Here is a 26722-nt window from a genome sequence, read left to right as displayed (position 1 = left end):
TGGTTCACTGGTCAACACTCAACCACTGAGACACACTGGCCCGGCAGCGTATTTTGCATTTAGACTTGTGTAATAGCACCTCCTTTGTACTTCAGTGTTAGAGTTATCCATCTGCCCCTCCAGGCAGCATTGTGAGGCCAGCAGTCCAGCAGAGTGGCTTTCGAGAGCAAGGGCTTTCGAGTCCGCAGAACTCTGGTTCTGCACATTCTTGTTCTGTAAACTTACACAAACAAACCATTTACTCTCTCTATGACTCCGTTCCCATGTCTGCAAAGTGGGGACAATTGTAGCATCGACTTCATCCTATTGTCATGAAGAGTTCATGAGATGATACATGTTATGCACAGTGAAAAACTCAACTAATGTTAGAAATTGTGATGCATCCTGGAAGGCAGTTATTGTTCCCTTTTTGCAGATGAGAAAATGAAGGCTCAGAGAGGTTAAAGGGCAGTAGTCACACAATTGGTTAGGAAGAGAAGCAGGATTCAGCTCGGCCTCCCGGCTCCACATCAAGGGCCCTTGCCTCACCACTACTGAGTGTAGACGTTGAACGTGGCTCTGGGCCATGGGTCAGAAATGTCTGCCTCTCGCATCACGAAAGGCCATGTTATTGATTAAGCTCAAGGTCTTGGGAACTGGATGCTTCAGGGTTGAGGTAGGAGCTTATTGCTGTCTTTACAAGGCAGTCTGCACGGACACCAGCCTAGGAAATGAGGCCTGGCACTAATCCTTCCATGAGGTCCTTTCATTTTCTCATTTCCCTTTCCTTTGGCAATGCTTTCTTGATGCTCGAAGAATACTTTGCTTACCCTGATGTTACAGCCTTTTTCACACTCTCTTGGGTTATAGTATTTTGGGGTATCCATCTGATTCCCCTGTTGGAACAATGGGTTCCAAAGTGGGGTGCCCAAGATGATACACTGAGGGGTGGGAAGAAAAATATGTGAGCACTTGTTTCTTTTTATTCTTTACTAGAGGCCCGGTGCATGAAATTAAGTGGTGGGGGGGGGGCGTCCCTCAGCCCGGCCTGTACCCTCTTACAATCCGGGACCCATTGGGGAATGTCCAACTACTAGTTTAAACCAGCAGTCGGATATCCCTCTCGCAATCCAGGACCGCTGGCTCCTAACTGATCGCCTGCCTGCCTGCCTGATCGCCCCTAACCACTCTGCCTGCCTGCCTGATCACCCCAACCACTCTGCCTGCCTGCCTGATGGCCCCTAACCACTCGCCTGCCTGCCTGATCGCCCCTAACCACTCTGCCTGCCTGCCTGATCGCCCCTAACCACTCGCCTGCCTGCCTGATCGCCCCTAACCACTCTGCCTGCCTGCCTGATCGCCCCTAACCACTCGCCTGCCTGCCTGATCACCCCTAACCACTCTGCCTGCCTGCCTGATCGCCCCTAACCACTCTGCCTGCCTGCCTGATTGCCCCTAACCACTAGCCTGCCTGCCTCATTGCCCCTAACCACTCGCCTGCCTCCCTGATTGCCCCTAACCACTCTGCCTGCCTCCCTGATTGCCCCTAACCACTCACCTGCCTGCCTGATGGCCCCTAACTGCCTCTGCCTTAGCCTGAGCCATGGCAGCTTCGTCCGGAATGACGTCTGGAAGGTCATTCGGCTGTCTGGTCTAATTAGCATATTATGCTTTTATTATTATAGATACTAAAATATTAGGAAAATTAAGCTTTACCAATATCTAAAAATTAGTACAGTAGAGCACATATAATTTATAATAAGTATGCAATTGTTAGGAGTGCATGCAAAAAATTTTTTTTTAATCCTCACCTGAGGATATTTTTCCATTGATTTTTAGAGAGTGGAAGAGAGAGGGAAGACAGAGAGAAATATCTATATGAGAGAAACACATCGATTGGTTGCCTTCTGCCCATGACCCGACCAGGGCCCCTACAACCTCGGTATGTGCTGTTGACTGGAATTGAACACGGGATCCTTCAGTCCACAGGCCAACGCTCTATCCACTGAGCAAAACCTGTTAGGGCCATGCTAAAATTTTTTTTGATGGAGTGTAATGATGAAAAGAGTTTGGAGGTAGTTCGACAGGAAGCTGCTAAAGAGCAAGAGATATATCTTTTCCTTTGTTTTTTTTGTTTTTGTTTTGTTTACAACATTCTCGTGAGTTTTGATCCTACTCGCAAGAGATATATCTTGTTCTGATTTGCATCCCTCCCCCATCCTCATTATCTAGCACTTAATGACTATTCCCCAAAAGACATTAATTTGGCATCAATCTGAACTTGGTAGTCTTTCCCCCGCTCCTTTTATCATCCATCTGATACAACACTGTCCTGTTCAGTATTCTGCCAAGACCTGAGCAAATAATAAAGCTGTGTTTGAGGAATAAAGAGTGCAAAGTGCCAGGATTGAAAAGCACAAGACTGATGTTCCCCAAAATGAGTTCATGGCAGTTAATGAGGTGTACGGCAGGCAAGAGCAAAACCTCACGGGAGAGCTCGTGGGCACAGAGCCAGGCGCGGGGCACCAGCCCTGTCATCTGAGGAATCGTGTGGTTTGAGCAGCTGAATATTTTCAAAGTGAGCACTGCCCTCCCTCTTCCTCTTCCTCTCAACGCAGCCGAAGGCAGCACAACACAGTGAGCAAGGGTCTTGGAGAAAGAAGTCCCCACTTCGGCACTCTCCCTGGCTGGGTGATCTTAGGCAAGGCCCCTAACCAAGTCCTCCCCTTCTCCCAGGAAAGCAGCTCTTTGCCTACAGTTGAGGTCGGACTGGATGATGTTGGAGATCCTTTCATGCTCTGAAGCAGTCCTGAATGTAGAAGTTGGTATTTTTCTACAAAAGGTAATTTACACTTTGAGGGGCACCGGGAAGCCCACTGAACCAAAAATATCACCTTACCCGCAAGCCTTCCACCAGTGTGACATCCCCTCCTCAGACACTGTGTCTCCAGCGCGGCTTACCAACCTGTCAGTAACTTATTGGCATGCAGCCACTTCAAGTCTCAGTTATGTCCATTTTACATGGACAGTGAGACAGCAAGTTATAAAAGATTATACACATGTTACCTATATCTAGAAATAAATATAAAAATATGTGTATATACACAGAAAAGGAGCTTAGAGATACCTACCATACTTTTAACATTGATTATTCCTATGGAATAGGAAAGTGGAGATGAGGGTAGGGACTTTACTATTTATTTTCAATTCTTCTATAATGTTTGCTTATTTTTAATAAATAAACTATTTTATTAATTAAAATAGAACTTTTTTTAAAAAAAAAAGTGAAACTAGACCACCAACTTACGCCATACATAAGAATAAATTCAAAAGGACACAGACACCAGGGGGGTGAGGGCATGAGTGGGGGGGTGAGGGGGGCAACGGGGAGATAAGGACACATATGTAATACCTTAATCAATAAAGAAAAAAAAAGAATAAACTCAAAATGGATAAAAGACTTAAATGTATATAAGAAAAAAAATAAGCAAGTCTCCTTCCCTTTCTTGACCTCTTATTTTCCCAGTTCCCCTCTCTGAGGTAGCCATATTGCTAGTTTCTTATGTCTCCCTCCAGAGATATTCTGTGTGGATGTAAGTATATCTATGTATATCTATGTAACACTTGAAAAACCACCAAACACAGAAATGGGGTCATTTATAGACATTTGTTTCACATCTTGCTATTAAACTTAACAATACATGTTGACATAATTTAAAGGTACCTCATTCTTTTTAGTGGCTGCTTAGTATTCCACACAGTATATAGAATGAATATACTACAATATATGCAGTCAGTGTACTGTAAATGGTTGGGTTGCTTACAGTTTTTATGACTACAAATTAGGTTATAATGTTTACCTGTGTAAATATGTCTTAAATATATCTTAATGCCCAGTACAAGCATATTCACAGGATAAATTTCTGGTGGTAAAGTTGCTGGGTCAAAAGATATAACTTTTTAACTTTGACCTTTGGTACCAAACTGAAGTACAAAGAAACTGCCCCAATTTTCAAATGCACAAAAAAATGTTTTAGATTTCCTATCTCCCTATTATCCTCACCTCACCAGTATGTATTATCAGATTTTTATAATATTGCCATTCTGATAGGTTAAAAATGGTTTCTCATTGTTTGAATGCTCATTCTTAAAACCATCAGTGAGGTTGAGAGTGTTTTTCTTATATTTAAAAGCCATTTGTTGGATACAACTAAACCATAGTAGTCAAGGATGCCATTTGGTTGGTAAAACCTCAAAATTAGAAGGAAGTGATTTCTACAGAAGTCAGAATAGTGGTTACTTTCAGGGGAAGGGAGGCAGTTATGATCACCACAGAGCACATGGAGGGCCTCTGACATGGCTGACCAAGTTCTGTTTCTTGTTCTGGGTGACGATGAAAAGTGTGCTTACTATATAACATTTGTTTGGTTGTCTGTATATTTTTTGTTGTATTTTTGTTTTATTTTATAATAAAAAGTGGCTTTAAATTTTAAAAATTAAAAAATGCCATTTGTATTGATTTACCAATGTATTCTATTTATGTCCTTTGCCTATTGTTTTATATTAGACTTTGATCTGTTTTTAATTCTTTTGTAAGAACTCCATATTTTAAGGAAACCAGCCCTTTTTCTATTAGTTGGAAATATCTTTCCCATTTGTTTTTGGTGTACTGGTTTTCTTTTTTGCTTTTTGCTTTTTTGACTCACAGAAATCTTGCATATTTATGGAGTCAAATTTGTCCATATTTTTGCTTATGGCTTCTGAATTTGCTTAGAATGGCTTTTGCTTGGGAAGCTTCTCATGGTCTCAACATTGCAGCTGCTAACTTAGAAAACAACACTCGAGATTTCTGGTTAAGGACCACAGATTAAACACATGCATTATGCTCCACTCCCTCCTAGGGCTCGACCAAAAGTTAATGTTTGATGAAGTAATACATTCACATGGTTCTAAAAAAAAAAGTAAAAAGGCACAGAACAAAAGTATCCCTCATCCGTGTCTCCCATTGGCCCAGGTCCCACCTTCTGCCTGCCCATAAGTAAGCGCTGTTACTAGTCTCCTGTGTCTGTTTCCAGAGTTTCTCAAGAGGCCTGGGAAAGCAGAATTCTAAGCCAGCCGATGAGAAAGCTCAAGCAGCTCACTTTACATTTCAGAATCCACCATGTGCTCCGCCATTGGTGGCCCCAGCCAGGTACTTGGTGAGTATTTTGTGAGTAAAGTTGTGGTTAAAAACAGTAGGATGAATTGAAAGTCCATTCAAGAGGCATCGAGATCCTCAGACCCCCAGTTCCCTTTGCTGCTCTCAGGTGGACTGTTCCTGCCCCACAAAGCCCAAAGAAAGAAGGTTTTTCTTCTGGTGGGAGAGTAAGACAGAGGGAGGACCAGGCAGAGTTGTGTGAAAGGACAACATACAGAAAAAAAAGAAAAAGATTACCTAGAGACCCCCTGCCTTCTCTCCTTATGTAGGTAGTGCAACCCTGGCATCCAACCAGGAGGTTATAAAAGTTTTCTCTGGGAACCTGACACACTGGAGAGAAACACCCTAAAGATCATCTGACAACAGCAGCATCTCTGAGAGAAAAAGAAAAAAAATTATTAATAGCCTCATAGAGATAAGAAGAAATTGTGCACACATAAAATAAAAACAGAACACTATTTTTAAAAAATAAAGTTTTAGGGAACAAAAAAGAGGCCTTAGAAATGTAGATATGATTGCAAAAAATAAAAAATAAACTCAGTAGAAGATTTGGAAAGTAGAGAGTAAAGTATAAAGATAAGAGATGGAACACAGATATAAGAGCACAAGTAGTTTATTTGGGAGATGATTCCAGGAAACACCTGTAAAGCAGTGGGAAGTGAAACAAGGAAGCCAATAAACCCAGCAAGTTACTGTGAACAACTGGGACTTGATTCCTTTGGGGAATTCTGGAGACCAGTGCAGAAATTGTGCCTCAAAGTTATCCCCAGTCAGGGCTGAGGAAACTGGGGTATTTACCTACTAACTCTTATCAGTCATTGGGTAACGGCTGCTCCCAGGGAGAAGGGGGTTAATTCCCGAAGATTTTCTGAGCTAAACTTTCAGTGGCCAGAAAAAGCCCTCAGGCAAAGAGACATTTATGCTGGTAATTTAGAATGCATGGATGTGGTAGGTGCCAAGAGATTATGGACAGGGCATTGACGGCATCTGTTATATCTTCCTAGAAATTGACTCTTTCTTAGAAAATTACTGAAGGATGTGCTCCACCAAAACAATGGAGTGAACCAAGAACAAGGAAGAGGTAGAATGCAAGGACCAGATTAGTCAACACAACAGGTGAAGGGAATCCCCAGGATGTGATGAAGGGAGATTCCAAGGTGACAGCTGTACTGTGTGGAATTGACACAGAGAGATTAAAAGGAAAAAAAAAATCAAATTTTAATATGTGTGCAAGGAGAATTCACATATGCATGAAAATTCCAAAGACAGTGATTCAACATTGGGTATATAAGACATTTTGGACAAAGAAAAAAAATGGGGAGGGGGGAGATGGGATAGATGTTAGAAGTGAGAGTGGGCAGTTTACAAGTAGTTGAGAAGCATACATGGCAGGAAAAAGCTCCTAGGCAACCCAGAAACAATGGGACCACTGGGTGTCTAGCTAACAGGCTTGGAGTCTTCCTGACTAAGGCTAGGGTGAAGATGCTTAATGTGATTGAGCCAAGGGTCTCTCCTAAAGCAGGTTTTCTGCCTGGAGCTCTTGGGTCTGAAACAAGATTCTCTCTGAGCTTTGTTTCTTTTTTTTCTTTAAAAAAATTTATATATTTATTGATTTCAGAGAGGAAGGGAGAGGGAGACAGAGATAGAAACATCAATGATGAGAATCATCAATCGGCTGCCTCCTACACGCCCCCTAATGGGACTGAGTCCACAACGCAGGCATAGGCCCTGATCAAGAATTGAACCCTGACTTCCCCAGTTCAGAGATCCATGCTCAACCACTGAGCAACACCGGATAGGCGAGTCTTGTTTCTTAATAAACAGCTTAAAATGAATGTCCCAAAGGCAGCTTTAGAATGGCAAAACGTTGGTTCCCTTCAACAGCAAGCCTAGACATCAATTAGCCCAGATAGGAACAGATCAGAAGGAGAGAGTAGGGAGGGATTCAATTAGTGACACACACAGAGGAAAATCCAGGCAAATGGAAAATGACACAATTATTAACTCCAGAGAAAGCAAAATGTTATTCAGGAAAGTGATCATAATTTATTATACCACACAGATGTAAATAGTATTTATTTGGTCAAAATAATTTAAACACTGAGTATCAATCTAATGATAATACAGGTTTATAAGCCAGAAAATATGTGTGTGTGTGTGGTATGGGAGGGGTGGAAGCCAAATCTCCATTTTCCACAGTGGAGAGCCAATAGATTTTAGGAAGTAGCGGTTTTAGAGAGATGGTGATACACAAGAAAGGGGAGGGGCATTAATTAAAACATTGGAAGTGGTTTTATCTAAGGAATGAGAAATGGGAGGGGATGGAATGGGGGACTGCTATTAAATAATATAAAACTATTATATTCTTGAAACTATGTGCATGTTTAATCCTATCTAATAAAAGAGTAATATGCAAATTAATCACCACTCTGCCACACCCACCAGCCACGCCCACCAGCCAATCAGGAGCGAATATGCAAATAAACCCAACCAAGATGGCTACTGCCACAGAGAGCAGGAGGGAGGCTTGGGTTTCCCTGGCAATGGAGGAAGCCAAGCTTTCTGCCTGCCCTTGCTGGCCTAGGCCTCCACTCAAGGCTACAAAGTTTCAATGATAGAAGATACATAAACCCAAACAGAAATGGCGGCAGCCACGGAGCTGGAAAGAGCAGGAGGCTAGGGTTGGCCCCGGCGATGGAGGAAGCCAAGCTTTCTGCACACCCTGGCCGGCCCAGGCCTCGCTTAAGGCTACAAAGTTTCAATTATAGAAGATACATAAATCCCAATAGAAATGGCTGCCGCCATGGAGCAAGCAGAAGGCTTGGCTCTGCTCCAGGCTACAAAGTTTCAATTGTAGAAGATAAATAAACCCCAGATACCAGGGCCTCCACTTGGGTCACCAGGGGGCATGGCCAGCCTGCAAACCACCACAGGCCCCTCGCCCAGGCCGCCCCACGCCCCAAGGGAACCCCCACCCTGATCCGGGACACCCTTCAGGGCAAACCAGCTGGCCCCCACCCGTGCACTAGGCCTCTATCCTATCTAATAAAAGAGTAATGTGCAGATTGACCTTCACTCCAACACACAAGATGGCTGCCCCATGTGGTCAAAGCTCCTGCCCCCATGTGGACACAAGATGGCCGCCACAAATGGCCAGCAAGGGAGGGCAGTTGGGAAGGACCAGACCTGCAAGGGAGGGCAGTTGTGGGCGATCAGGCCAGCAGGGGAGGGCAGTTGGGAGGGACCAGGCCTGCAAGGGAGGGCAGTTGTGGGTGATCAGGCCAGCAGGGGAGGGCAGTTGGGAGGGACCAGGCCTGCAGGGGAGGGCAGTTAGGGGCAAACAGGCTGGCAGGGGAGTGGTTAGGGGGTGATCAGGCTGGCAGGCAGAAGCGGTTAGGGGCAATCAGGAAGGCAGGCAGGCTAGCAGTTGGGAGCCAGTAGTCCTGGATTGTGAGAGGGATGTCGGACTGCCCGTAGGATCGGGCCTAAACGGGCAGTTAGACATCCCTCTTGGGGTCCCAGATTGGAGAGGGTGCAGCCTAGGCTGAGGGACGCACACCCCCCATGCATGAATTTCATGCACCGGGCCTCTAGTTGTTATAGAAATAACTAAATAAAAACAGTAATTTATCTTTTTTCTTCTGCTGTATGAAAAAAGGAGGAGGTAGATGGAATGAGCATCATTCCTCGCTGATAAGGGAGCTGGGGAGGTAAAGGGAAAATTTCTTGTTCCTTGAGTCCATCAACCCAGCAGAACTGTTGTCTTTTCATCTCCTTTTGAGGCAGGAAAAAAAATTATGTGCAATGGGCAATTAAGACTTAAAAAATCTCTAAGAGTTGTTGATGCCAAATTGGCCAGAAATCTGGGGCTGTCCTGAGAGTGTTTGGGCCCAAGGAAATGATCCACGGTAAATGCCAAGAAAGGCTTTTATCAAATTCTAAAATAAAGCTGGATTACATGAAGGGCATTATAACTAGTGTTAAAGTGTCAGTGGAATAAATTATTTTTAAAAATATATTTTTAAATATACTTTTTTAAAAATTTCTTTTTATTTATTTCAGAGCAAGGAGAGAGACAGAAACATCAATAATGAGAGAGAATCATTGATCTGCTGCCTCCCACATGTTTCCCACCGGTGATCGAGCCTGAAACCTGGGCATGTTCCCTGACCAGGATTCGAACTGTGACCTCCTGGTTCATGGGTCAATGCTCAACCAAAGAGCCATGCTAACTTGGCTGAAATAAATTCTTAAATGTGTCTGTATATAAATTTCTTAAATTTTTACTTTAAATGCCAATTGCCTTAAAATCCAGAATTTAAAAATATGACTCTTTTGATTTTTAAAAATATATGGAAATGGTTTGTACAGATCTCTTAATCTAAAATGTTTTTCAAGTATAGTTGACATATACTATTATATTGGTTTCAGGTGTATAACATTGTGATTAGGCATTTATAAAACTTACAACATGATTACCCCAATAAGTCTAATACCCACCTGGCATCATACATAGTTATTACAGTATTATTGACAATTATACTGTACACCCCATGACTATCTTTATAACTGGCAATTTGTACTTCTTAATCCCTTTCCCCTTTGCAGAGTTTTGATTAACCATATCTGTCATTGAAATCACATCAGGTAGGTCTGCGGTCTAATCGAGACACAGGAGTCTACTACCTTCTAATTGCAGGCAACATATCCACAGGAATGGGGCCTTCTGACAGCTATCTCAGTTCCACCTTCTCTTCCTGTCTTCAATCTCTAGCCACTGGATCCTTCTCCTCAGCCTAGAAAATGCTCAAAAATCCCCCCACCTAAACTAAAAATAAATAAGAAATCCTCCTTTTAGCTATCAACCCAACTTTCTCTTTTCCTTTGTCACAATACGTCTGAAAAGAATCTATGCTAACTTCCTTCTCTACCTTCACTTCCTCACCACATGCTACTTCTTCACCCCGTGCTATCTAGCTTCCACTCTGACCTGCTACCTCACAGGTCAAAGGATTTCTTACTTGCTGAATCCCTTGGTTGGTCCTGCTTAGTCCTCATCCTCCTCAACCTAAGTCTTGACTTTTAAAAACTTCTCCTCGGGGTCTCTCTGAATCCCCCTCTACACACACACACACACACACACACACACACACACACACACACTCCAGTCACACTGATGTTTCTTTCACTTCCTAAGGAACCCAGCTCTTACTGCCTTAGGCCCTGTTCCCTCTACCTGGGACTGCCTCCCCACCGTACCCCCTCCATCAAGGCTGTTTCCAACTTGACTTTCAGATCTTGGTTTACTATCACTTCCTCAGAGTGCCCCTCCCTCAGTGCCTCCCCTCTCCACCCCCACAAACTAAAATTTCCCACTTACCATCTTAGAAATTAGGTTTTTATCTTCAAATTTTTTATACAGTTTATAATTATGGACTTTAGTTGTATGTTTATTTGCTTAAATATCTACCTTTCTTCCGGAGTGTAAGTTGCAGGAGGACAGGAACCTTGTCAGTTTTCTTGACCATTGTGGATTCAGAGGTTCAGCACAGTCCCTGGAACAATAGATCCAAATATTTGTTGAATGAGTGATTGACTGACTGAATGAATGAATGAATGAATGAATGAAGTGCTTTCTTCATGCCAAACTTTTACATATATCACCTTGTTTTTATTTTCACAACAACTCTATGAATAGGTACTGTTACCAGGGAAAAATGGAAGCATAGAGAGCCTGAGTAGTAATACCCAAAATTGCCCAAAAAAGTGAGCGTGAGAGCTAGAATTTGAAAATGCATTTCTCCAACTCTATGTAGGACTTCTTAATGATCATACTATAGTGCTTCATAGTTAACAATTCTATGTTCGCCTTCCAAAACTTCCCCCGCTCCCTCTTATCAGTTTCTATGGTTTCTCTTGCATCTTCCCTCCAGGATCTCTTCCAAGCTAAATGAGGGTTCGTGGGTGAGGGGACCGGTCATGGAAGACACTGGGCGGTTCTGGCAGTTTTCCTTTTCTAACACATGTTAGAGAACCTCTGAGGTAGACAACCATGACAGTAGTCAGCAGTCGGATACCGTCCCTGTTTGTTCTATGCCTCTGCTCACTCACTTCCTGCCTCTCCCCCGACACAGGACCTTGGGTTGCTCCTCATGAGGGGTCTACTCAGCCTTCTCTCCCTGCCCACAGATGGCCCCAGCACGTTCCAGAACCTCTTCCTGACGGTAAATGAAGAAAAAGACATGTAAGCTGAAATACTGTATAAATAGTTGCTATGGGTTGAATTGTGACTCCCTTCCCCCACCCAATTTATATGTCGAAGTCCTGACCCCTGGTACTTTGTGCTCTTATTTGGAAATAGGGTTATCATAAATGTAATTGTTCAAGTTAACATGAGGTCATACTGGAGTGGGGTGGGTCAATATGACTGTTGTTTTTATAAAAAGAATGCCATGTGGGTCTGGCCAGTGTGCTCAGTGGTTAGAACATCATTCCGTACATCAAAAGGTCATGGGTTTTTTTTTTAATTTAATATTTTATTTTTATTTTTTTAATAATTTTTTTAAATTTTTTACATATGTGTCCTTATTCCCCCATAACCCCTCACCCCCCACTTATGCCCCACCCCCTTGTTGTCTGTGTCCATTGATTAGGCTCATATGCATGCACACAAGTCCCTTGGTTGATCTCTCCACCTTACCCCCACCCTCCCCTACCTTCCCTGAGGTATGACGTGCTGATCAACGTTTCTCAGTCTCTGGATCTGTACTTGTTCATCAGTCTATGCCGTTTATTATATTCCACAAATGAGTGAGATCATGTGATATTTATCTTTCTCTGCCTGGCTTATTTCACTTAACATAATACTCTCCATCTCCATCCATGTTGTTGCAAATGGTAGGAACTCCTTCTTTTTTACCGCAGCGTAGTATTCCATTGTGTAGATGTACCACAGTTTTTTAATCCACTCGTCTGCTGATGGGCATTTAGGCTGTTTCCAAATCTTAGCTATGGTGAATTGTGCTGCTATGAACATAGGGGTGCATATATCCTTTCTGATTCGTGTTTCTAGTTTCTTGGGATATATTCCTAGAAGTGGGATCACTGGGTCAAATGGGAGTTCCATTTTTAGTTTTTTGAGGAAACTCCATACTGTTCTCCACAGTGGCTGCACCAGTCTGCATTCCCACCAGCAGTGCACGAGGGTTCCTTTTTCTCCGCATCCTCGCCAACACTTGTCGTTTGTTGATTTGTTGATGATAGCCCTTCTGACAGGTGAAGATGGTACCGCATTGTTGTTTTGATTTGCATCTCTCTGATGATTAGTGACTTTGAGCAGGTTTTCATATGTCTCTTGGCTTTCCTTCTGTCTTCTTTCGAAAAGTGTCTATTTACATCAGTTGCCCATTTTTTGATTGGGTTGTTTATCCTCTTTTTGTTAAGTTGTATGAGTTCTCTGTAAATGTTGGAGATTAAACCCTTATCATTGATATCATTGGCAAATATGTTCTCCCATGCAGTGGGCTTTCTTGTTGTTTTATTGATGGTTTCCTTTGCTGTGCAAAAGCTTTTTATTTTCATGTAGTCCCATTTGTTTATTTTCTCTTTAGTTTCCATTGGCCTAGGGGCAGTATCAGTGAAGAAGTTCCTTCGGCATATGTCTGAGATTTTTCTGCCTGTGGATTCCTCTAGTATTTTTATGGTTTCCCGTCTTATGTTTAAGTCCTTTATACATTTTGAGTTTATTTTTGTGTATGGTGTAAGTTGGTGATCTAGCTTCATTTTTTTTGCACGTATCTGTCCAATTTCCCCAACACCATTTGTTGAAGAGACTGTCTTGACTCCATTGTATGTTCGTGCCTCCTTTGTCAAATATTAATTGAGCATAGTGATTTGGGTCAATATCTGGGTTCTCTATTCTATTCCATTGATCTATATGTCTGTTCTTGTGCCAGTACCAGAGTGTTTTAAGAACAGTGGCTATGTAATACAGCTTGATATCTGGTATTGAGATCCCACCTACTTTGTTCTTCTTTCTCAGGATTGCTGCAGCTATTCGGGGTCTTTTTTTATTCCAGATAAATTTTTGGAAAGTTCGTTCTAGGTCTGTGAAGTATGTCGTTAATATTTTAATGGGAAGTGCATTGAATTTATAGATTGCTTTGGGTAGTATGGACTTTTTTTTTAAAAATATATTTTATTGATTTCTTACAGAGAGGAAGGGAGAGGGATAGAAAGTTAGAAACATCGATGAGAGAGAAACATCGATCAGCTGCCTCCTGCACACCCCCTACTGGGGACATGCCCGCAACCAAGGTACATGCCCTTGACCGGAATCGAACCTGGGACCCCTCAGTCCGCAGACCGACGCTCTATCCACTGAGCCAGACCGGTTTTGGCAGTATGGACTTTTTGATGATGTTGATTCTACCAATCCATGAAGTTCATGGGTTTGATTCCCAGTCAGGACACATGCTGGGTTTTGGGTTCAATCCCCAAATGGGGCACATGCATGAGGTGGCCACCAATCCATGTTTCCCTCTCACATTGATATTTCTTTCTCTCTCCTTCCCTCTCTCATAAAAAAAGAAGAAGAATGCTGTGTGGAGATACAGAAATGCACAGGGGTGAAGATAAAGGCACAGACTGGAACGACACAACGGAAGCCAAGGAAAAACAAAGATTGCCAGAAAACCACTAGAAGCTAGGGCAGAGGCCTGACATTCTCTCACAGCCCTCAGCAGGAATCAATCCTCCCAACACCCTGATCTTAGACATCCAGCCTCCAGGACCCTGAGACAATAAGTTTCTGTTGTTTAAGCCACTCAGTTTGTGGTGCATTATTGTGCCTGCCTAGTGAACTAATAGAAATAGTATAATCCCAAACCCATCTATGTCATGAATATCCTGATCTCTCCCCTCTCCCCACCCCCTCGCTCTCTCTCACACACACAACTAAAAGGAAATAACAGTTTACAAATAAGTTAACAGTGGTTCTTTTGGGAGGATGGATGATGGGTGATGTTGCTTTGTACTTTTTTTCTGCACTTCTGGGTATTTTCTGAATTCTCTTCCATCTCTAAAGTATTATGTATTATTACGTAGACAAATCCTAGGCTCCAGCTTCCTCAGCTGTAATTTGAGAAGAGCCATACCAATCTTTCAGCATTCTTATAAGGAGTAAAGTGCCTGACACATAGTAGGTCAGCTAGTGTCCCTAGAGTCGGGAGAGCAGCTTCAAAGAAGTAAAACTGGGCATTCATCATTGAGGGGTCACTCGGTTCTTAAATGAAGGCTTCCCCAGGGCTGCTAAGCAGGGAAGTGGCTGCTGCTCAGCCCTGGCCTCTGCGTGGTGAGGCTGAAGGTGGAAAGTGAAATGGCAGGAGGGAGCTGGCTAGGCACCTTGGGTTTGGGAAGGTCAGCAAAGATAAGCAAGAGGGGCTGGATTGAAAGGCTGGCTGAAGGAAGATTGGTGGAAGGAGAATGACTTAATCCATTTGGGGTAGTATGTCTTAGATTGGACTTAATCCATTTGGGGTTGTCTGACGGGCAATGGAAGGAAAAGAGGGACCAAGATAAAGTAGAAAACACTGTCAGGAAGCAAACGATTCCCTCTAATATGAAGAATGCCCTTCCTTCTCGTGTCTTCTCTGAAAGCCCTCTGGAAATGGAGAGAGCAACATAACTTACTTCTAACTTTCCACAGCCCATGGGAAGATGCTCTTTCCCAAGGAGGGGTGTTTTCCAAACATTCCTCTTTTGGGCCATATCTGGGATAAGATGTTCTTTTCTGGAGACTGTTTAGGTAGATGCTTCCCAAACATTCAGCCTCGCCTCTGACTTATCTCAACAGGGAGGGTTCATTGTCTTGAATCTTGAATTTAGCCATTTGTGACTTCAAATTAATCTTTGCTTTTCAAAAATTAGGGGTTGTTTTACTTCCTTGTACTTAGCTATGTCTTCTATATTCCCATCCAAAATCCCAGCAATTTAGGGAAGATTTGGGTCCCCACAAATGCCTGTCACAATCCATTCTTTTATTGGGGGTCACTGATGGCTTTTGCCTAATCCCTTTGCCAAAACATACATTTCCCCTTTCCTTTATATCTGCAAGATTATGTAGCAACATGGGAAAACATTTGTAATATAATGTTAATAGTGAAAAGAAGAACATATAAAAATTGCATGTAAATTATGATTCAGACTATGTAAAAATAAATGAACAAACAGAAAATATACTCACATGCATACAAGGAAAATAATCCCAGAAGACAACAAACCACATAATTAAGAATGGCTATGTAGAGTACCAGGATTGTGGGGGGGTTTCTTTTCTTTTTTTTTTTTTTAAATATATTTTATTGATATTTTTACAGAGAGGAAGGGAGAGGGATAGAGAGCCAGAAACATCGATGAGAGAGAAACATCGATCAGCTGCCTCCTGCACACCTCCCACTGGGGATGTGCCCACAACCAAGGTACATGCCCTTGACCGGAATCGAACCCAGGACCCTTCAGTCCGCAGGCCGACGCTCTATCCACTGAGCCAAACCAGTTTCGGCTGTGGGGGGTTTTCTTGTTCTCTATTTCCCTAAAATATTTTATTATAATGAAAAAAATCTATAATAATAAAAGCATAATATGCTAATTAGACCGGATGTCCTTCTGGACAAAGCCAGGGCTGTGTGGGAAGCCTAGGTCCCGGGTGCCAGAGGGAAGCCGGTGCTGGCAGCCAGGAGAAGGAAGGCCTACTCTTGCACGAATTTCATGCATTGGGCCTCTAGTACTTATATAATTATGAAACAGACTTACTAAGATAAGGTAAGGGGTAGAATGAATAACAAAGTTTGATAAAATAAATACAACAAGAAAGCTAGTTGTAGGTAAGTTTTTTCTGGCACTGAATATACATGGTTCTCAGCTCGGTGTGTGAGAGAGAATTCTGACCACAGAATTCTAATGGAAGACATTTAACCACTTGCCATCCTGTGTACTCTGAGAATCAAAGAGGAAGCAATGGCACAAGATTTCAAACCTGTTGAGCATTTGAGAGGAGCTGGGGAGGGGAGAGTGGGCTGGAGTCCAGGCCCATTAGAGGTTTGGGGGCTGTAGAGAGACTGGGTAGATGTCTCTAAATCTGGGGGTTTCCGGGAAGTGTGTCAAGCATGACAAGGCGAGGCTCTGATACTGTTTATTTTTAGAAGTCCCGTTGAGAGGAGGATCTTTCACCTCTCACTAAGTTAGCTGTGCTCCTTGGAACCATGGACATCTTTCTGCTGTAGCAGCAGTAGGATCAAAGCACGTGTTTAGAAAGAGAAGTGAAAAACACCAGATGTGAGCAAAACCACAAGGGGAATTTCAGACAGGCAGCGTGCACCAGATTACCCAATTTGGAATGTGTCCCAAGCCCCAGGACAGGCCGACCCTCTAAGGATCAGGTTGGAGGAACGGAGGTTATTGATCCTGATTTAAGCCAAATGCCGCTAACTTGACCTGTGACCTTGCTCAAGCCATTGACCTCCTCCAAGCCACTTTCACTGCCTGTAAAGTGGAAGGACTGGCTTGTGTCCTCGGAGAAATATAGTGGAAACCATGCTAAATACTAGAGATAAGAGCGAGGCATGATCTTGAAGACTGTTTAGTAAATTGTGTTTGAGTACATAAATACCACAACATATACACACTTCCAATGTCTACATACAAATATTTTGTGGGAACGATATGTGTAAAAAAAACCCAGGGCTTAAAGACTGTGTCGTACAAATCACAAAGCAAATCAACCCACAATGTAAATAATCTACATGCTGGCAACTGAAGGGGCTGTGACAGGATATGTTTTTCTGTCACTTACAGCTCTTTAGGTCTCCCAGGGTCACCCCAGAGCTAGACTAAAGCATACTACCTAGTGCATCGTTAGTACTGAATAAATGTTAGTAGAGAACTGAACTTTAGCTTGGAATTCCAGCTTTCTTTACCCCTTAGTTGTATGTGGCCCTGGGCAAATTACTCCATACTTTTGTGCCTTGGTGTCCTATTCTGTAAAGTAGGGATAATACTAATATCTACCTCAGAGACTTGTTTTGAAGATTATATGGAGTAATACAGGGTGTCCCCAAAAATGTATACATGCTAAACAGCTCAATTGAGGTTTCTTTCTTTTCAGATATAACCCATTAGAATTAATAATTATTAATTAAAGCATATATATATTTTTTGAGACACCCTATATATGTAAAGAACTAAGGAAAGTGCTGGGTGGATAATGTTAATTATTGTTATTTTGCCAAATCTTCAATGCGGACTTTAAAGCTCTGCATTTCTTTCGTCTGTGTTCTCATCCAAATGTTTCCCACATTCTTGCTCCATTCCAGAACATTTCCTGTCTTATTCATTTATGTAGGATACCTCTCCTTCCAGACTTTAAACGAGTCCAACTCACACCCCCCACCACCACGAAAACCATTAATTTATTCCTATTCACGACAACTTTGAGTCAACATCTAGGTTGACCCCACTACCACACATCTATAAAGCATCACTAAATCCTCACTTCTCCATTTGCTGGAATTCTTACATAGTGAGATGCCCTCTTAGCCAGAGGAGGTGTCCCACTAAAGATGAAAAAGTATGTTTTTCTCCTTGTTAGTAGAGGTTGTCAGTGATGGCAATCACGATATAGAAAGGAGAATAACCTTGGAATCATTGAACATAGCCGTCTTCAGGAGGAGAGATCAAGGAGAGGAGTCATGGTCTAGTGAAAAGTGCCCCTTCCACTCCTTTGGAGAGAAGTTGTCATTGGAGAAGAAGAGGGATGTGGTTCTGGGTTTAGGAGGGAAGACTCTGGAATTCATCCAAGGGCTGTGTGCCCAGGAAGTGGCTGTATATGCAAACAGGAAAAAAGAAAAAATAATCGGATCAGTAATAGTTGTAATATTTTTGACAATGAGGAGATGATGGAGGCAAGACTGAGTGGAGTGTTGCAGAATCACTTTCCCTAAAGTGCCTATGTGAATGGATTCACTTTGGCCCCATGAAGCAGCAGAGAGAGGACTCAGTCATCATAGCCCATCCCTGGACCACTTGTTACAGTCCCTCCAGCACTAGCATCATTCCTTCCCAGGAGCATCCTTGCCTTCCAGCCCCATCAAGTCTAATTGTGATTGTTGTTATTGTCCTTACATTATCACCTGCAAATCACTTAAACCATTTTTTTATCCTTCCAACCTATTATCTTCTAGAATGGTTTTACTACATAATCATTGGAGTCCCTAAAGATGATTCAATTCCATAGAAATGGTTGAGCCCTTATTATACAAGACTGAATCCTAGGGAACACAAAGATGATAGAAACATGGTCACGGCTCTCAAGGAGCTGATATTATATGTTTCCAGTAGATTTAAGTTGCTAATTTACATTTAATCTAGTGATGGCCTAGGTTTCCCCTAATCATCTTCCCTATTGACCTGCCTTATCATGTTCATTTACTTAACACATTTATTCAGCACCTACTATACATTAGGCACTGGGCTATCTTAGGATGCAACAACAAAATAAAACAAACATCACTTTTACCTTTGGACGGTGTAATTACGTGAAGAAAATGGGCTCCATGATATATCTGGTTGACTACCAAAGGAATAGGTAACATTTTTTATTCCTGTCTCTCTTCCCAGACATCCTATATCTCCCTCTTCCAGCCATTATGCAGTGAAGTGACAGTTGAGACATGTTAAGTTATTATTTGAGTCTAACTTCAGAGACACCCAAGAATGAGAAGGGGAAGGACAAATCTCTATTACAATGGTGAGTAGCTGGAAACTGTGCTCCTCACCAATATTCTCATCCACCCCTTCCCAGGAATCAAATACCCTTCCTACTACTCTGATGCTAGATTGGTTAGAATCTCTTAAATAAATGTGAAATATCTTTGCTTTGTTAATGAACAGTCTTCAATAGTTGAAGGTAAAGTCAATTATGTAAATACTACAGGCCTGATGCATGAAAATTCATGCAAGAGTAGGCCTTCCTTACCCCGGCTGCCGACACCAGCTGCCCTCCGGCACCCGGGACCCGGGCTGCTTCCCTTGGGCTCCCACAGGCACCCGGGACCAGGCTGGCTTCCCTCCAGCCCCGGCTTCATCAGGAAGGATGTCCGGAATGACGTCCGGAAGATGTCCAGTCTAATTAGCATATTACCCTTTTATTATTATAGAGTAAGCTTCCAAGGAAAGATAAGGAAAGGGCTTCTAAGAAAATGTTTTCCTTATTGGAAGATATATTTAAGATAAAGGCAAGTATCAAATTTCAACTGATAGCGAGGAAACTACTTCTTATAATATTAGGGTGTATAGTTGATGTGATAGCTGACCAAATGAGGGGTGTGGTAAATCTCCTCGCAGCCTCTGCCTCCTCAGCCTAAGACCCCAAGCCATGGAGGAATGACTCACTGTAACAAACCCAGCCAACTATTGATTAACTGTGTTCACAGAACAGCATAGTAGTACAGAAAGGAGCATTATTGATTGTAATGGATTACTAGGACAAGATAAAATTTGGAATCAGATGGCCCTGGGTTCAAATTTCAGTTCAGATTTCTCTCTGTTACTTGGGCCTGGGATAATTTACTTAGCCTCGCTGCCCCTATATTTTCTCATTTGCATAAATACAGATTTTAAAAGACTAACGTAACCCAATCGAAGGCACTTGGCACAAAGCAGGCACTCAGTCATTGCTCTATTCACACTACTGATAAGGAGCCAAAGCCTGAGGAAGTGATCGAACTTGTCTGAAGCCCACAATGAACAATGTCACCTGGATCAGCGCCCCTGGCTTCCTAACCCCCAGGCCTGCTGTTTTCAGAATGGGGGTTGAGCAAAGATAATTGAAAATGTGTCAATCTCTGGTTTTCTAAAGCTTGAGGGGGATGACATGAAAAGCGGGGAGGAGGCTGGTGTGGGGTGAGAGGTGAAAAGAGCAGACTTATTTCCCCGGTTTTGCGTTACTTTCCGGAGTTTACATTGCTTGAGCACACACCCACTGATGGAGCAGGGAAGTGGCAGAGCGTAGCCAACTGGGATTAAAGATTGTGTCACATCAATCCACAAAGTAAATAATCTACATGTCCACAAGGGAAGGGTGTGTGACACAGTGTCTTTTTTTTTCTCTCTCACACACAGCCCTTTGGGTCTCTTCAGGCCACCCCAGATCTAGACTAATTTTCCAGAAGGTCCTACATAAACATTTTTCTTCAGAGTGCTGAGCTTGTTCGTGTGCGGGCTTGGCGGAGAAGCGTGAATTAAAGAGGTTATGCATGAAAAATCACTTGTAACCTGAAAATTATTTCAGTGTGGGATGGGTGCTCCACCTGGTTGAGTCAGGATGCCTGACTCCTTCATTGCCACTAAACTAGTTGGGGGGACCCAGAAGAGGAATTTGTCTTCTCTGGGCATCTGTGTTGTCACTTGTAAAACACCATCCAGTTGTCATTCGCTAAATATTGAACGCAAAACATCCACCACATTTTCTTTTCCTTTCTCCTTACAAGAGCTCCATGAGGTAGACAGTACTCTCCCCCATATTAGAGGTGAAGAAACAGAGGCATAGAAACACTATGACTTGCCCAATATTATTCAGCTACTACTAGTAAGTGGCAGAACCTGCTGGAACTGGAATTTGAACCCAAAAAGTGCTCTAACCTCTAAGATAGATGACCTCTGCTGTGAGGAGGAAATGGATATTAAAGCTCAAAGCACTTTAAAGGAATTTAAACAACTGTGTTCCATAATCATTTACAGGCGGTGTAATCCCTAGGAGGTATCTGCATGCAAGCCATTTTCAGCTCATTGACTTGCTTATTCATTGCTTATCATCCCATCTGTGAGCATCAAACCACAGTTATCCTCTTTCACCTCATTTGTTTTTGGTGTCACTTCTCCCACATTGGCTGCTTTCAGGGGGGAGTCAGCACCACTTCTTGCCCAGTGGGGGAGTGTGAAATGTAGGAGCCGTTCATACATACCCACACACATCAACACACACACACACACACACACACACACACACACACACACAAACACACGCATACACACGCATACACATATTCATATTAGTCTGTGATACACATGCACGTTTTCAGAAATTGATAATGTAAGAATCTGTCATTATTACATCAGTGCATATAGCATGTGTATAAATAATTTCCCAGAATTGGGGTTTGGAGTAAAGAAATGCTGTGATACAGGGAGAAAGTGCAGAGACAAGTACCGAAGAGAATTCCAAGAGACTCAGACCCACCCCCTGGCTTCAGCCCCACCCTTGAATTCTGCTATGAACTTATGAATGTCTCCCAGCTCATTCATCCTCCTGAGAGACCCTCACCCTTGGGGGGCAATAAGTTTGCTGTGACCTCAGTGTCTCTTCAGGAGCTGATTCTGAGCTTGAACTCTGTTATCTGGGTGTGTGTTTCAGACAGCGGTGGTCATCAGAAGGCAAGCTTCAGAGGTTCGGGGTCACATCTGTGGAATTCTCCCGTCCATGGTTTGGTACTATGTGCAGTGAGCTCTTTGGTGATGACCACATTTTTCATTCTTGCTACTGCTTTTTTCTTAGTTTGCGTAGGAGGCAGACACAAAAGATGCTGAGCCTCCTTTAATTATGTATAGCCCAGAATTGTGACATTCAACAAATGAATTTAGTCATTCCATATGCACTTGTTGCACACTGTGGTAATGTCATTTCATTTTTGTTTTAATCCTTAAGGTTGACAAAGCACATGTGTGATTATGTTGCACTGAGACTTCCCAAAAACTCCTTGAGAAGGGTAGAAAGGGATAAAAATATTACCTACCTCATGATGTTTATGAGGATTAAATGCAATAAACTATACAATAAGCACTAAGCGCTGGGGGCTGGCACTGAGTAAACACTGTTAAATATTACCACTGGCACATTACTAGCCCAGATTACTAACGAGGAACCACAGCTCAGAGAAGCGAAGTCACTTGCTCAGGTTGTCCAGTTAAGCGGTAGAATTTGGGTAAGAATCAAAGTCTCCAGACTTCAAACTCATCTTAGGAAATTATCGGTTGAGACTGCAGTCATGGAAGGAGAAAAGCAGAGCCTCAAAGAAAGAGCATCCACAACAGGTTTTACGGTGGGCGAGCAGGCAGAAGTGTGTAGGGGAGGGTGTGGCCCAGGTCATGCACCACAAGCCACTATACCATTCGTTTTGGGTTTTGCAAATGCTCTGTCTTCCCTCAGCACTTTCACATACATTGCTCCCATCCCTTCCCATCTTTCCCCAATCCTTTACCCAAGTAACACTCATGCTTCCAGGCTCAACCCTAACATCTCTTCAAGGGGGCTTTCCTGAGCCTAGGGTGGGTTTGCACCTACTGATATAAGCACCCCAACCATCTTGTTTTTTTGAGAATACTTGTCCAATAGCTACCTTCCCAGTTCGACTGTAAGCAACAAGAAGCCACCACATTTATCTTGCTTGCTGGTTGAGGTATCCCTGGCACCCTACAGCTTCCGGCACATTAGTGAAGTGCAGAGCAATAGAAGGCTGGAGAGGAAGAAGACTAGGAAAAAAGAGGGAAGACATGGACTTAAATTGTTTTCCCACTTTGCCACAGAGTGCCTCTGAGAGGTGCTGTTGGAGGAGCGAGGGAATGTAGAGCAGGCGACTGGGAGGAGTTGAGAAGAAAGACTCCAACACACAGGAGAAGTGTGGAGAAGAAAATCAATGCAAAGCATAGCACAGGTGTCCGTCCCGAGGAGCTCATGGCTAGGCCGAGCCTTCGACACATAAATGAAAGGGGCAGGGAAGGAGCCATTTCTGCCACACTGCCTCTTGTTTGCTGCCTTTTGCTAGAAAGAGACTGGAACTCCCTGGTCTTTACAGATGACTAACCAGGAAGCAGGCTAGAGAACACAGAGATAAACCTGCTGAGGGGCCAGGAGAGGAGGAGTTTCCACCAGGTTGATAGATTTCTGACTGCCGTGTTGACAGCAAAGGCCCATGGTGGTGGGACTTTTGGCAGGAAGCGTCCACCCACCTCTGCGGGGATCAGGAGTGTGCCAGGAGGTAAAGCCACCCAGGCACCCCAGAGCCTGGCTGTTTTCCCTGCGCACCCTCGCACCCTCGGTGGTGGTGGTGCCTGGATGATCCCTTGAGCTTCCTCCCAGGTGAGGGCAACAGAGGGAGGAGGTGAGGCTGGAGCTTTGGCAGGGCCCATATTGTTTACGTTCCCACCCCCTGGCCTTGGGAAGCCCCGAGTTCCCACAGTCACTGAGGCAGGAAGGTCGCCACGGACACCTCATCTGTCTAGGTGGCTGACTAACTCCAGATAAGCAGCAGCTGCTGCCTCCATGGTGGGGTCGCCTCCCAGACTGCCCACCCTGGACCTGGAAGGAGAAGGCCCAGCCCGTGCCCGCTGTGTGCACGTGAGGCCTGATGAATGACACGACCAGGGGCAGCTCAGAGCTGCGAGTGTCACCTTCCGCTCTTACATTTGCCAAGCGCTCTGCTACCCTTTTCTCACTTCACTCTGACCACCACCCGTGAAGAACGCAGAGATGTTTTTGTGTCCATTTTGCAGGTGAGTAAACAGCTTCAGGATCTTCGAGTGACTGGCCCCACTTCTCACAACTAGTCAGTCAAGGCTGTTTTCTGTCTCTGCTCAGTGGGTCTATCCATCACTCCACGCAAAGACAGCGAGCCGAGTGGACAAGTTCCAATTTTATCCCTGAAAGAGAACCCATCCTCTCAGGTTTAACCTATCTTCACCCACCCGGGGGTGTAGTGAGAGACACTTCAGTTCTGGAGTTTGAATCATGATTCCTCTTCTTGTGGCCAAGTAACTCAGCAGCTGTGTGACTGGGGGCCTGATTGCCCTGAATCTTCACTTCCACATAGATAACATGGAGATATTGTTTAAGTTGCAGGGTTGTTGTCAAGGTTAAGAGTAACAGTAAACCTCTACTGACTGTTCTCCACACCCAAAGCTCACTTCTTATGAGCGTTGACTCACTGAAGTCTCACAACCCTGTGTTATTTCATACATGCTATGCTATTTCACTTTATAGATGAGGGGGAAATGGCAGAGAGGTGAAGAAACTTATCCCAGGTCACACAGCAAACACGTAGCAGAGCCAGGATTCTAACCCAGCCTGTCTGACACCAAAGCCAAGTGCTTCACCTCCATGCTCTACTTACTACGCAAATTATGTTTATGGTCTATAATAGCGCCTCAATCAAACAGCTGTTACTAGGAATGGGGCCAGAGTTGGCTTGACTTAGAAGCAAAGTGAAGAGCAAACTAACTGAACTAATTAGATAAACCAAAGACCTGTCCTCAAAAGTTTCATATGCCATGGTTTCTCATTTTTCCCAATGGAGTCGTTCCTTTAGAGCAAGAAGACACTTTAGGGCAGTGGTCGGCAAACTGCGGCTCGCGAGCCACATGCGGCTCTTTGGCCCCTTGAGTGTGGCTCTTCCACAAAATACCACGTGCGGGCACGCACGTACAGTGTGATTGAAACTTCGTGGCCCATGCGCAGAAGTCGGTTTTCGGCTCTCAAAAGAAATTTCAATCGTTGTACTGTTGATATTTGTCTCTGTTGACTAATGAGTTTGCCAACCACTGCCTTATGGACATTTGCCAAAAATGTTGGGAGACATGTTTTGGTTGTCACAACAGTGGGGGTGCTACTGGCATCTAATGGGTAAGGCCAAGGATGCTGCTAAATATCCTACAAGGCACAAAGCAAGTCCCCACAACAAAGAACTATCTGGCCTCACTTGTCAATATGCTGAGGTTTAGAAACTGCTTTAATGTTAAGTATTGAGTGTTTAGTATTGAGTCAAGACTATGTTAGGCTCTTGAAGAGCCCTGTTAATACACAAATTTGCCACATGGAACTGCAAAGTATGTTCTGTGGAACATTGATTGCTGTTAAAACAGTTTAATATATGTGACCATTTGTTATTACCTATTGTTTTTGTTACTGTTATTGCTGAGCAAAGATGTGTGCCTAGAAATGGTCAGGCTGATTTGGGCCTTGTGGTCGGTTAGAAAATTGAAGTTGTTTTTCTGTCAAATTTTGTTACCAACCCTCAGATTGCTGACATTCTTCTAATGTGTTTAAGTAGGTCATAAATAAATTCACAGCAATGCCATTTCCTTTCAGCATGCAACTCTATGAATCCTTGATTTCTCTCAGTTCGGACAGCTCTTATTTTGTCCCCCCTCCCATTATGTATATACACAACATACTTTTTAAAAAGTCTGATTTTGTTGGCCTCTTTTAGAAACTTCTGTAGCTACTGACATCTTCAAAATGGTAAACATTTACTTTGCCAAATAGAACTCTGACCAGAAGAAGCATTTTCATGTGTGAAGTATCTTTGATTCTTGATAGCACATGTAGTTTTTTTACTATGTTGGAGAACACTGTGCCTTACATCATTATGACTCACTGATTTCCATATCATTGTGCATTAGCATCAAATATTCTATGAATAATCCTGGAAAGAGTTGTATCAATCAGTTTAGGCTAAGTTATGATGCAGTGACAAATGATCTCAATATTCTAACAATAAAAAGATTTATTTCCTGTTCATGTTGTATGTATATCATGTATTGGCTGCTGCCCTGTTTTATCTTTTGTATTTGGTGTTTAGGCTGAAGGAGCAGACTGTATTGGGGACATGGTGTTTAGGCTGAAGGAGCAGACTGTATTGGGGACATAGTGGTTTCACAGCAGGGGAAAAGGGAAATGGTGGACCCTCATGCTAACTCATAGTTTCTGTTCAGAATTGCTCATGACTGGTGAGAATTGGCACATGTCAAATATGCTCTCATTCCATTGGCCAATGCAAGTCAATAGCCAAGTCAGAAGTCAATGGGGCAGAGATGTATATTTCTCCTATAGGCCCATAGCAGGGATGTGAATATTCTGAAGAATAATATAATCTACCACAGAAATCTGTCTTTGCCACCCGTCTCATGACTTCCATCATGCCAGGGCCTTGGCTTTGAATTACTACCTTGTCAAGATATTTTTATCAAGAAGTGAGGGAAGAGCCGTGGCCAGGTGGCTCAGTTGGTTGGAGCATCATCCTGTACACCAAAGGTTGTGGGTTCAGTTCCTGGTCAGGGCACATAACTAGGTTGCAGGTTTGATCCCCAGTCAAGGTGTGTATGGGAGGCAACCAATCAATGTTTCTCTCTCACATCAAAGTTTCTCTCTCTCTCTCTCTCATCAATAAAAAACAACAACAATATATCCTTGGGTGAGGATTTAAAATGAAAGAAAGAAATGGGAAAAGAATATAAAGTGAAAGAGTTGAAGAGGCAAAATTGTCAGATTCTAATGTTTGATTTGATGAAGAGCAGAGGTAGATGGCAAGTGTCAAGGAAAAGACAGGAGTCAAGGATGATTTCCAGGATTCCAGCGTGGGTGACTGATGAATGATAGTGCCAACAGTTGAGGTAGAGAATAGAGAAGGGGAGGAGGTTGAGAAGGAGAAAGGACCAGTT

This window comes from Plecotus auritus (genome assembly GCF_963455305.1).
Source record: "Plecotus auritus genome assembly, chromosome: 12".
Lineage (NCBI taxonomy): Eukaryota > Metazoa > Chordata > Mammalia > Chiroptera > Vespertilionidae > Plecotus > Plecotus auritus.
The sequence above is the reverse complement of the archived record's forward strand: the minus strand, read 5'-3'. Positions refer to the sequence as shown.